At 54.5% G+C, this 12,837-nt stretch overlaps 1 long non-coding RNA gene across 1 annotated transcript in view; it reads right to left on the bottom strand.

Annotated features, from left to right (window-relative positions):
• Positions 1 to 1,198, bottom strand: part of LOC116872066 — a 31,847-nt gene extending 30,649 nt beyond the window's left edge. The window contains exon 1 of the long non-coding RNA XR_004383586.1: positions 224 to 1,198. This is a non-coding gene — a long non-coding RNA (uncharacterized LOC116872066). The remainder of the gene's footprint in view (positions 1 to 223) is intronic.
• Positions 1,199 to 12,837: the final 11,639 nt, after the last annotated feature.

The following is a 12,837-nucleotide window of genomic DNA, read 5'->3' as shown; positions in this document are numbered from 1 at the left end:
GCGCGGTCACGGACTGGGGGGCCGAGCGCGCCCCATCCATCTCCGCGCGTGCACGCCCCCATGGGCGCGCACCCCACCCCCCACCCCCACCCACTGCCCCCGAGGCTCCCGCCCAATCAGAGGCCGCGCACGCGGCGCTGCCGGCGGGCAGACACCCCAGCTCCCCGGCCTGCGCCCCGGGGGCCCCGGCCCAGCCGCAGCGTCCCAGCCTGGCCGCACTCACCGTCCCGGGCGCGCACTTTGCGCGCCGCTCCGCTCCGGATCCGCATTCCCCGGCTTGGCTCTGCTCCACTCCGGTTCCCGCTCCCGCTCGGGTTCCCGCTCCGCAGGGCTCGGCTCCGAGATGGTGGCAGCGGCAGCGAGCGAGGCAGGGAGGGCGTGTGCGTGTGTGTATGTGTGTGCGCGCGCGGCGTGTGCGTGTGCGCGGGAGGGCCTCGCGCTCCCCTGCGCGCCCCACTCCTGCCTCCTGCTCTCCACGCTGAGATGCCAGCAGAATCCCTAACGCGCGCTCCCACCCACCCGGGCGCTCACACTCGCACACACACGCGCAGCCCCGGGCGCGCACACATCCCCGCCGCCGCACACCCGGCTCCGCACTCCTGGGGCGCTCACAAAGGCCCCCTTGCCCCGGCCCGCCGGAGCCCCCGGAGCGCGGCCCGCGGGGCCTATGGACTGGCCCTGCGTCCCTTTCCCCGCCCGCCTCAGGTCCCCTGCCGCTTCCAGAGGGGGACCCTCCGGCTTCCCCGCTCCCCCACCATGTCCGGCCCGGCCGCACTCGCCTCCCGAACCCCGGCCGGGGCGCCCAACTCTGGCTTCCGGCGCTCCCACCCGAAGAAGCCGTCCCCCTCCTCGCCTGCGCCGCCGCCCGTGCCGCGTGTTCTCTCACTCCTTTCTGCCCCCCCTTTCCTGTCCCTGCCTCTCCTTTTATCTCTTCTCTTTTCTTCCACCTGCTCCCTGTTCCCTGTCCTTTCTCTCTCCCGCTGTCTCTCCGTCTATCCTGCCGCCGCCCTCTCTCGCGCCCCCTCCTCCCCACCGCCCTGCGCTGCCTCTCACATTCTCCGCATTACACTGGGCGCCGCCCGCCTCGCCGGGCCCAGGGTTGGAGAGCTCAGCGGGCGGCGAGGGGACCTGCAGCGCCCGGCCCCGCCGCCACCTCCGCTCTCCGCTCGCTCCGCGGCTCCTGCCTCTGGCCTGGCGGGCGGCGACGTCTAGCCTCGGTTGTCGCTGACAGCTCCCATCTCGCCCGGGCTTAAAGGGATAGCGCACCGGGCTCGACCTGCCCCACCCGGGGAAGCCAAGGAGGGCGGCCTCGCCGCGCCGGAACAGTCCGGGGCGGTGGCGCAGCCGGGGCGGTGCGGGCGGCGCCCTGTCAGCCGCGGTTGATCCCGGCCCTCCCGGGCTGGAGGTGAGTCAAGGAGAAGGGCGGTCGGGAGCTGTCCGGACCGTGCCATCCAAGGGGCGCGCAATGCTTGTTGGCGGCTAAGCCTAGGGGCAGGCTGGGGTGTGGGGCACTGCGTGCTGGGCGCCGGAGACTGCGGGGCCAGGAGGAGGGATCAGGGAAACAGCTGTCCGGATCTGAGCCCAGGATGAGGACACCTGTCATGCTGGAGGACAGGGCTCATAGGATGGCCTCCCACTCCTGCTGTGTGACCTTGGGCAAATGCCTGCCTCTCTCTGGGCTTCAGTTTACCCTTCCTTGGAAGGACATTGGCTTACATCATCTCTGGGGCCATGCCGAACTCTGATACGGTGTTAGATCCCATAGGAGAAGGAGTCCCAAGCCAGCCCTTAGCACTCAGAATCCCACCCACTCCTTGCCTCTGAGAGCTGGGGCAATGGCAGAGGCTGCACTCCTTCCCACCCCACCCTCACCAGCCCTGCTCTGCCCCCTCCCTCATTCTTTGACCTTTCTCTCCACCCTCATCAGGGGAACAAGGCAAAGTTGAGAGGTACAAAGACCTACCAGGGACAGCACGCTACAGTTTACAGAATTCATTCACACCCAAGATCTCCCTGGAACTTCATGATGCCCCTGAGAAATAAAGTTTAAGTTCACCCCTAAGGCTCCCTGTCAGCCTGATCCTGAACAGGCCTGATGCATAAGCATTTCATCTTCTGTGTCCCCCACACCTACTTCCACCCCAGACAGACCCTCACTCTCCAACCTCCGCAGAGGGATGTTGCCCATTTGTTTACTAAGCATCTATTATGTGTCCCATCCTATGCTAGATACTGGGGACACACAGATGATTTAGATACAGTCCTGCCCTTAAAAGCATGAAAGAACAGGAGAGAAGATGGACTTTGGGGGATGGAGGAAGTCCAGGAAAGCTTCTGGAGAAGGTGGCATTGAAGCCAGGTATTGAAGGATGAGTAGGAGTTGGTCAGGCAGAAAGGAACCGAAAGGGCATCCCATGCCAAGAGAAGAGCATCTGCGAAGACATGGCAGTGGAAAATAGGGAAGGATGGGTGTATTTGAGGAAAGAGAAGCTATAAGAGCCTTGAATTTATGTGTTTCGACTTTGTTCTTGGGCAGCAACAGAGCTGCCACTTAGCGAATCCAGGCAGTCCTCCCCATCTCTCGGCCATCACAGAGGCATGGCTAAGGTCTTCCAGAATCCAGAAGCTTTTGAAAGGAGCCTCCTCTCCTCTCCTAGCAAACCCAGTCCCAATCTCTGCTCCTAATTCCTGCAGCCAGATGCAGCACAGCCTCCCCCTGCTGACCGGAGCTGGAAATAGGAGAAATCCAGGCTTTGCTCTAGCTGTGATGTGATTGAGTCCAGGGAGAGCCAAACTTTGGTGCCCCCAGTCCATCAAGGTGCCCTGCAGAGTCCACACTGTGGTGATACCTGGTGCCACTTCCACCCTCAGTGTCCTCCTCTGTACAATGAGAGTAAAAATACTCAGCCCCCAAGGAGGCTGGTGAAGAATTCGTAAAGAATAATGCACACAGGGTCGCCTGAGTGGTTCAATGGGTTAAAGCCTCTGCCTTTGGCTCAGGTCATGATCCCAGGGTCCTTGGTCATGGTCTCAGGGTCCTGGGATCAAGCCCTGCATTGGGCTCTCTGCTCAGCAGGGAACCTGCTTCCTTCTCTCTCTCTGCCTGCCTCTCTGTCTACTTGTGGTCTCTGTCTCTCAAATAAATAAGTAAAAAAATCTTAAAAAAAAAAAAAAAGAATAATGCACACAGGAGCACCTGAGTGGCACAGTCCATTGAGTGGTCTGCTCTTGGTTTTGGCTGAGGTCGTGATCTCAGGGGTCATGAGATCAAGCCCTGCATCAGAATCCCTGCTCAGTGAGTTGTCTGTTTAAGACTCTCTCTCCCTCTTCCCCTCCTCCCTGCTCCCACACGCTATCTTTCTAAAATAAATCAATATATCTTAGAAAAGAAAAAGAGGGGCGCCTGGGTGTCTCGGTGGGTTAACCATCCGACTCTTGGCTTTGGCTCAGGTCATGCTCTCAGGGTTGTGGAACTGAGTCTCACATCAGGCTCTGTGCTCAATGCAAAGTCTGCTTGAGATCCTCCCTCTTCCTCCTGCTCTCTCTCTCTCTCTCAAATAAACAAACACAATATTAAAAAAAAAAAAAAGAGGAAGAAGAATGCACATGAATGATCCAACACAGTAGGTGTTCAGCAAATGTCATTTTCTTTCCCCGCACCTGAGCTTGGCTTTATGGCCTATCCCAAAGGCCCTTACTATCTTCCTGTTCCCTCCTTTCCCGACCATTTCTCCTCTGCCTTTGTACCAGACTTCCTGGGGGCCTCCGGGGAGATGAGCTCACGGCTGTTGCCTGCTCTGGCTCAACACACCTCCTGAGGAGTCTTCCCAGGGCCTCCAGGTGGACCCCAGGGAAGTCAAACAGAGACAAACAGCCTTTCCCCGGAGTGCCTGACATCCAAGCAGAGCAACAGTTCCAGTCCGTTTCTCCCACTTTACTGTTCTGGGAGCCATGCAGCCTTTGTGTCTATGCTTGGGAATTTATGCCCCCAACTTTGCTGTGCAACCTCAGATAAGTAGCACACCGTCTCTGAGCCCCAACTTTCTCCCTAAGTTGCCCAGAGGGGCCATAAACGTAACTCACTTATTTTCCTTCCACAGCTCCAGGCCTCAGGCTTCTATCCACGAGTTCTGCACAGAGGCAGGCAGGTACAGAGGTCTCTTTGGGATCCCCTTGTATCCAGCCCCTGTGCTGGTGGCCAGGAGCTATTGTCACCTCTGGCTTCCAGCAGGCTTTACAGAGAGGCGAGGCATGAGTCATGAACAGGTCCACTTAGAGGAATCACTCCCCACTGCCAGACAGCAGCATCTGGGGCCTGGGGGCCAGAGGCTGAGGGCGGGCCAGTGTGGGCAGCTCCAGGAAGGAGCTCCTTCCCCAGAAGCTGGGGGTTGGCTGCTTCCTGCCACGAGGGCTGGGTCAGTGCCCCTGCAGATGCCTGCCCAGGGCTCCTCTGCTATTTTTAGCTCTATGCGTAGGCCAGTGGGGGAGACCCTGGCAGTGTCCCAGACCCCATCACCAAGGCAGGTCCAGCCTGGAGCCAAGAGACCTACATGGGGTCCCAGGAGGCAGTGGGCATTTCCTGCCTGCCTTCTTAGTCAACCCTGGGCATCCTGGGTCAGGCTGAAAAATAAATAGGGTCACCCAAGATTCAGAGAATGGCCCCACCCAGCCAAGCTGTCTCAATGCGTCTCACATCCCAGCTCCCCACCTCCAGTCTTTTCCCCCAGATCCCTACTACTTGGCTGGCACAATCCATCTAGCTCTCAAGTCCTTCCACCCCTGAACAGCCTTCTTCAACTACCCCCTGCCCACTTCAATCTCTGACCTCCTCCTTATTCTTTTTTTTTATTAATTTTATTTTTTTAAACATATAATATATTTTTATCCCCAGGGGTAAGGTCTGTGAATTGTCAGGTTTACACATTTCACAGCACCCTCTTCCTTATTCTTAACCAACTATGTGGCGGGAGTCCTCATTTACTGGCTCACCCTCGCACTGATCCTGGTGTTACCATTCCCATTTCAGAAAAGGAGGAAACCAGGGTTTGGTGTGAAGCTCCAGGATTTTAACTGAGAGCTGTTGTTTTTCATTCTTTCCACAAACATGTTTGTTGTTGTTGTTGTTGTTGTTTTAATTTTTTATAAGATTTTATCTATTTATTTGAGAGAAAGAGAGCACAAGCAGGGGAAAGGGCACAGGGAGAGGGAGAAACAGACTCCCCGCTGAGCAGGGAGCCCAACTCAGGGCTTGATCTCAAGACCCTGGGATCATGACCTGAGCTGAAGGCAGACAGTTAACCAACTGAGCCACCCAGGCGCCCCACTTTCCACATTTATCAAGGGCTTACTCTCCACCTGGCGCTGTGCCGAATGTGGAGAATACATATCAGAGAACTTAGAGTCTAGAGGAAGAAAAAGGATTCAAACCACTGTGCAAAGAGTGGTGGAATTATACCTCGGACAAGGCTATGAAGAGTTATGGGGCTGGTAGATGGAGGCCCAGGCTGGTCTTGGGAATCAGGAAAAGATAGGATGTGACATTTGACCTAGCCCCAGGAGGTTGGGTAGACATTAATTTGTAGGAGTGGGGCTACAGAGAGAGGGAACAGCACATGCAAAGGCCCTGCAGTGAAAGGAAGGAAACCAAGCCCATGTTGTCAGAGCATGAGAAGAGACAACTGAAGATGGGGCTGCAGGGGGGATGGGGCTGGGACCACAGGTTCTAGAAGGCCCTGTCAGAAGTTGGGAGTTTAGCCTTGTGGCTCTGGGTTAGCCCTGCAGTTCTGAGGCAGAGGACGGTGTCCCACAGCAACTCCAAATGCTTCTCAGCCCATCACTTCGCCATCCTGCACCTACCGACCATTTCTAACCCTTTTTTCTAATGCCAAGACACTAGCACAGGTAGGGCATGCTAAGGACTCAGACTTGACTGCCAAACTGGCAGCATGGTGAGGAGGTCAAGACACCTTGGCTCAGCCTCCACTCAGATTCTAGCTAAATAACTCTGGGCAATACATGCCCTTTCCTGTCCCCCATCACTGTAAAGCAGGGATTGGACTGGTCTTCTCTGCCATCTCTGATTGATTCTGGTCACACCCTGTAACAAGGGGATGGAAAAGATAGAACAGTCAAAATGACCCCATCAGAGCCAGATTCCAGGCCCTAGAGCCCCAGGGCCCAATGATCCAATTCAGCTCTTACAGACCAACAGGGCCTCCCAGACATCTGATGGAAGGCGTGGGTGAGGGCTCAGGGGCAGGGGGAGAGAAAAGCCCCTTGAAATAGCGCATTTGGGAAGGGCTGGGGAAGGTAAGCTCAGGAATGGAGGAGGGATGAGAAGGCAATAGGCCAGCAGCGAGCTCCAAGCTGAATTGGATCCTCCGGCCTTTGGTTTTCCCAAGGGTATAATTCTTCACTCCTCGTGTGTCCCTAGGTAGGAGGGAGGATAAAGGAAGCTGGCACCTCGAGCTACTCTACGAGGGGCACTGACCCCTTGTCAAGCATTCTCCTGGGAACCTGAGATCATCACCAGTGGGGGACACAGACACATGCAGCAGGAGGGGTGGATGTTGGGGTCTTGTTCCTAAGAGATGGGATTGGAGTTGCAGTTTGGGAGGCCAGTGGGATAGGGGGCGTTTGGGGACCTGGGAGGTCACGATGCTATGGCAGGGGGTGGGGGGAAGACAGACCTGCCATTCAGCTCCCACTCACAGAAAGTGTGCTCTGTGCCACGCCATGGGGCCCTGCCCTCGGGAGACTCACAGGTTCTGGGCAGACAGGCACTTGCATAGCCCCTTCCACAGAGTAAGGCCAGGGTTCCAAGTTCTGGAGAGGGCATGGGTTGATGTGGGGGGCTGGAGGCCGGCAGGGTCAAAGAGCTGAGAGTCAGGAGCCCCTAGGGCCTGGTCCTGAGCCTCAGAGGGGAGCAGGGAGCCCACAGCCCTCACTGGGCCAACATCAGCCTGATCTGGCTCTCCTAAAATGGCCATAGAATGGCAGCCCTTAAAGGAGCATAGGCATTCACAGGGGTGTAGAGGGTAGGGGGCTAGGGAAGGAGGAATGTGGGGGTGGGGTGGAAGGACACAACTGGGTCTGGGTCACTTCTGATGCCTTGGCACCCACCGCACCCACCAGCCCAGGCCTAGCCACTGCGGGGCTCCAGGGAGCGTGTGCTGGCCACATGAATGCTGCTCGAATGCGGAGAGGGAGAGGGAGAGGGGAGGGAGGACTGCAGAAAGATTAGAAAGCACCCACACTGTCGAGGGGTGTGCGCTGCTGGACAGGGGATCAGGCCTGGTGACCAAGTCCTTGGATGCCATTGGGAGGATGATTGGACTTTGAAGGGTTTTAAGGGGAGGCAGACGATCAGATCAGAATTTGCGGATACTCCCTCCAGCTCCTTTGAGGAGGATGGATTGGAGGAGGTGAAACTGAAGGACTAGAGCCTAGAGAGGAGGCTATGGGGGTCACCCAGATGAGAAGATGCTGGTGGGGTGGAGCAGTCCAAGGGTAGATACTTAGGAATTCAAGAGACAGGACCTGATGAGTGTCTGGGGGGAAGGTAAGGAAAGGAGGGGGTCCCCAAGGCCTTTTCCACAAAACCACTGCAGTTGAACTATAAGCTGACTCCTGTCCGGTTCACAGCCCTGTTCCAGGGAACCCTCACACCAGCCTCCCTCGACTGTCTGCAGAGTGTGGGGAGTCCCACGGTGCCCTTCCCAGACCCCTGCAGGCTGAGACTCTCTTCCCTGCTGCTGGGGGTGATAAGTGAGTGACTTGCCCACAGTTGCCCAGTGGTAAGTGGTAGGTCAAGGCCCGGCTGGGGAGGTCTGGGCCCCTGGCCAGCTGAAGATTGGAGAAGAGTCCATCCCCAGGGAAGACCAGTCCAGACCATACACCAGCACAAGAACCCAAAGGAACTTATTCCATCTGCCTCTCTCTCCCCATTCCACAGATGGGGAAACTGAGATCAGAGAAGGGACCAGACACCCAGACTCAAAATGTCAGTTGGTGATGGCCCCATGAGTATTCCCTGGGGTTCTTCTTCCCAGCCCATCATGAGCGTTTCCTCTGGACCAGAGTGATGCTATCTATCTTCCTGCCTGCCCCCGTTTCCAAGCCCAGCACCAGGTCTCAGGCTGGGGGACCCAATTGTGTTGACCCCTACTTGACTTCCCAAGGTGGGAACGAGGTGCTTGCAGCTCCGAGGCCCATGGCAGACACCACTGCAGCCGCCTGAGCTGCCCAGTCCCGGCCTGGAGTTGGGCTCAACTCGACCAGGCGGCCAGGCAGGCATCTGACTGGCACAGCAGAGCAAACAGACGGGAAGGAAATCAATTTGAGTGTTTGATTAATTTTAATTTTTAATTTGCACGGAGAGTAACGCACCCCATTTGACACTGCCTACTCACTGCGAGCTGCTGGCACTGACCGTGGCCACCGCCACTGCAGCTTGCTGGGCCCAGCGGCTCCCTGCCCTTCTGCTGGGCAAGCCAACCCTTCAAATGGCAGGCCTGCCTTCTGTGAAGCCAGGGGGATAGGACCCCTCCGGGGACCTGCACCCCTTCTGTCTAGGAGAGAAAGATCTGGTAAGGGCCCTCCGTGCAAAATGGGCAGGACCAAAGATGTGCTCCCTCCTAGGAGGAACCCAGATGGGCAACATCTCTTCCAAAGTCAAGGCACTAATGGACTTTCAGGTGTGGTGATAGGCCAGTTTGGGGGCCAACGGGGATTCTCTGTGTAACTTAGCTGGGAGATGGTAAGTGGTCACCCAGGCCACCTGGGTGCAACCCTATACCTAGAGGCAGATCTGTCTTAAAACTAGTACAGTCCCAGCTCTTGTGTTCTATGACTTCAAGGGTCAGAGCTCTGTTGTCTCTTCATTTATCTGGAATTTGACCACACACACATGGGTTGGGGAAACTGGTCTGAATTGAAAGAGACTAAGTCCATCGCATTGTCTAGCTCCTGGCCCTTCCCTCTCCCCAGACCCGGCCTCATGCCGTGAGAGCGCTATCCTATGGGATTGATTGAAAACAAAGACCATGGAGTAAGGCACACTTTGTTGGAGTCTTGGCTCTGTCACAAGCTGTATGACTTTGGGCAAGTCACATCATCTTGCTGAACATGGCCTTCAAGGACCTTTCTGACTACGCTTCTGTCTTGTTCCCCTTCAGACCTCACCCTCTCTTGGTATTCAGTGACCTCCTCCAGGAAGCCATCCCTGATTAAGCCTTCTTTTCTCCCCACCACTACTATTCCCAGATGCTGGGCCTGCCCTGAACATGAGCCCTCTCTGACCCCTTCTCGACCTTCAGTGGCTTGACTTTACACTGCATATTCTTCCTCAAGCTGCATGAGAATGTGGCCCTTGATAGGAATAACCCTGGTTCAAATCCAAGCTCACCTCCATGCTGGCTGCTTAAGCCCATCCCTTAAATACCTTAAGTCAAACAGATCCAAAACTGAACTCATGATTCTTCCCCAAAGCCACTATTATCTCTTTTTCTTCCCTATCTCAATAAACAACACCCCAGTCAACCAATTGCTCAAGCCAGAGAGCAAGGAACCACTGAGACCCCTCCCTCTGCTTCATTCCCCACATCTTATTCTACCCCAAGTCCTCTGTCCCCACCTTCTATTACATATCCTCTGATAGGGCAGGCAAGGTAGGGAGAGGGACTGGGCTGGAGAGCCTTCAGAGAATGTCCAGTCCTACCTTCCCATTTTACAGAGGAGGACACTGAAGCCCAAAGAAGGACAAAGACATGCTCTGACCCCGATGGTGGGTTGCCCATAGCAGAGCCACACTGAGAAGCCGGGTCTCCTCTGTGGCCAGGTGGGAATCTCAGAGAAGTCATAGTCAAGGCCAGGGCCTGTGATAGTGACAGTAGGGAACCTGAAACTCTTGAGGTCCTAGCTCAATTCCCCCACACCCCAGTCCCAGAGAGGCAGCAGGGAAAGAGTGAGGAGCTGGGACTGTGTTCAAATTCCCAGGCAGAATGAATAATCCACAAATCAGAGCTCGTGATCATCAGACATCACTTTATGATGATTCCACAGCCAGGCCCTTGGAAGTCCTGATTGGATGTGACCCCAAGAGCAAAAGGGAAGGAGCTTTAGCCATGATTGGAGCCAATGATCATTTTGTGTCCCCCTCCTCACCCAACTCATAGAGCCTGAAATTCCACCATTGTGCCTGGCTCAGCTACAAATTAAAGCATTTCTGATGCTCAGAAGGGCTGGTATGAGGGTGGGAGAGAGATCATGAAGGGGGTCATCTCAATTAGGGGTTCTGGAGAGGAACTTAGGGTGGACAGGGATTTTATTGAGCACCTTCTGCATGCTGGGCACTGTGTGAAGTACTTTATAAACTTCTTCCCAGCAGCTTCAAGGCCCCTCCATGTGACCCAAGCATCGCTGAAACCCTCCAGGGCTCAGTTTCCTTTCCTGTAAAATAAAATTAGTAATAATAGTTACCTCTAGAACCAGTTGGGTGGTTAAATAAGAAAACGTGTGTAAAGTGCTTCCTACATCGCTAACCACAAAGTAGATGCTAATTAAAATCTAATTATAAATGAGACAACTCACATGCCAAGACCTAGAACCCATCCAGTTTGCACTTGTCAAATCTGTGAACAGGATCAGTGTTTCACCACTTGCTACTGGAATGGGACAGAGCTGGAGGTGGAGAGTGGTGTCTGCCCAGGGCTATGGGACAAAGGAGTCACCTAGAAATCCAGGGCATTTCCGCTAAGGCAAAGCCTAGAGAAGGGGTGAGCCTACAAGGAATGCGCCACCAGGGACCAGCACCCTCTCTAATCCTTTAAAAGCCTCTCTCTGAGGTTTGGGCCTCAATGGGCTGACTGCAGAGATCCCCATGTCCTCCGAGTGGAGCAAGCCAGGAAGTCAAGGAGAAGGAGGAGAATTTCATCCCCTGGGAGGGAGAGGGGAGTGGCAGAAACTCAAAATGAAACAGAGACACTGGGAAGACAGCCATGTGACAGCCACGACCATGCAGCCCTCACAGCACCTGTGCTTGGCCTCTATTTCCATGCTCTTATTTCATCCCCTGCACAACCATGCCAAGGGGTCATCATAGCCAGACACAGATGAGTCTATCACAGGCCAATAATGACTTACCCAGGGTCATTGCCTATAAGCCCCAGAGCCAAGATTTGAGCCTGCGTCTTGCTGGCTCCTCAAGATCATGCTTGGAACCAACATGAAGAAGGAGCAGGGAGGGAGCACCCCTCAGGGCTCCCAGATCCCCTGGCCCAGGGCACTTGGGTCTCCCAGTTCCCAAATCCATGCTTCCTCAGACATGCCAACAGCTTACAAGCCCAGGAAGCAATTGCCTCTTCCAAGTCTGACCCTACAAGTAAGACTGGGGTGCCTGAGTGGCTCAGTCGGCTAAGCATCTGCCTTTGGCGCAGGTAATGATCCCAGGGTCTTGAGATCAAGCCCTGTATCAGACTCCCTGCTCAGTGGGAAGCCTGCTTCTCCATCTCCTTCTGCCCCTCTGCCCACACTTGTGTGTGCACGTGCTCCCTTTCATAATAAATAAGATCTTAAAAAAAAAAAAAAAAAGAACCTGGTCATTCATCAGAGCTGGGGCAAAAATGCTTGGATTTAAAAATAGTAACAGGGCGCCTGGGTGGCTCGGTGGGTTAAGCCTCTGCCTTCAGCTCAGGTCATGATCCCAGGTTGCTGGGATCGAGCCCTGCATTGGGCTCTCTGCTCAGCCGGGAGCCTGCTTCCTCCTCTCTCTCGTCCTGCCTCTCTGCCTACTTGTGATCTCTCTCTCTGTCCAATAAATAAATAAAATCTTAAAAAAAAAACCTAAAAATAGTAACATTTTACTGCATTAACCACATGCCAAACATTGCTTTCAATGCTGTATATGTCATGTTTAATTCTCACAGCACCCTATGATGTAGGTGTTTTGTCATACCCATCTCACAGATAAGATAAAGAATAGAGAAGTTAAGTAATGCACCCAAATTCACACAGCCCGAGAAAGGCAGAGCTGAGATTCACTTTCAAATAGTGAGGTTGCAGAAGTCATGACTGTAACCATTCACCCCACTGCCCATCCAAACAACCAACTACTGCCCCCCAAGCCCAGAGCCACCCAGGGTGGTGTTGGGAGTAGGATTCAACTCACATTACCTCTATTTGCACACACTTTTCAGAGTACAGAAAGTGACACCTGTGTCTTTGCAGACTCAGCACAGAAAAGCAAGCTGTAGTGCCCCTAATTTTGCTTCTGTTGCAGAGGACGCAGTCCCTGGCAGTTAGGCCACATGGAAACATGAGGCTACTGACCTATTAAATGACTTGGGTATGTCATATCCCTAGGGCCCTAGGCCCAGGTCCCATGCATATGATGACTTCCCAGGATGAACCTGATCAGGGCCTTATTCCGCCCATCTCCAGAGTTTGGAGTACTCTCCAGGGTCCTGAAATACTTCTCCTGCCTATAGGCAGGACTTCTCTATACCCCAAAGCTGACTTAGTTCTCTGAACAAGTTCTTTAAAACCAGACAGGTAAGTCAACATTTTAGACATGGACTATTGCCATAAGCACACACGGGGAACTATTTCTTAGATTCACTGCCATCACACCAAGGAGAATCCTTTGGTGAAGTTCATGAATTAATGCACCTCTCCCTCTCACCTGTCAGTGGCTCTGTTCCTATCTGAATTTTCATGTAAAGGCTGTGCCCCACTAAGGTGGGCTGGTCTATAGCCCTGAAATAGGGTGCTTGTGGCAGGAGGTATACAGGCCAGGTGCTCAGTAAATGCCATCAGTTGCTATTATCACTACCATTTTCA

The sequence above is a fragment of the Lontra canadensis genome, unplaced genomic scaffold (genome assembly GCF_010015895.1).
Source record: "Lontra canadensis isolate GAN:19392208 unplaced genomic scaffold, GSC_riverotter_1.0 scaffold28, whole genome shotgun sequence".
NCBI classification, from domain to species: Eukaryota; Metazoa; Chordata; class Mammalia; order Carnivora; family Mustelidae; genus Lontra; species Lontra canadensis.
This window is presented reverse-complemented; position numbering and strand designations above follow the sequence as displayed.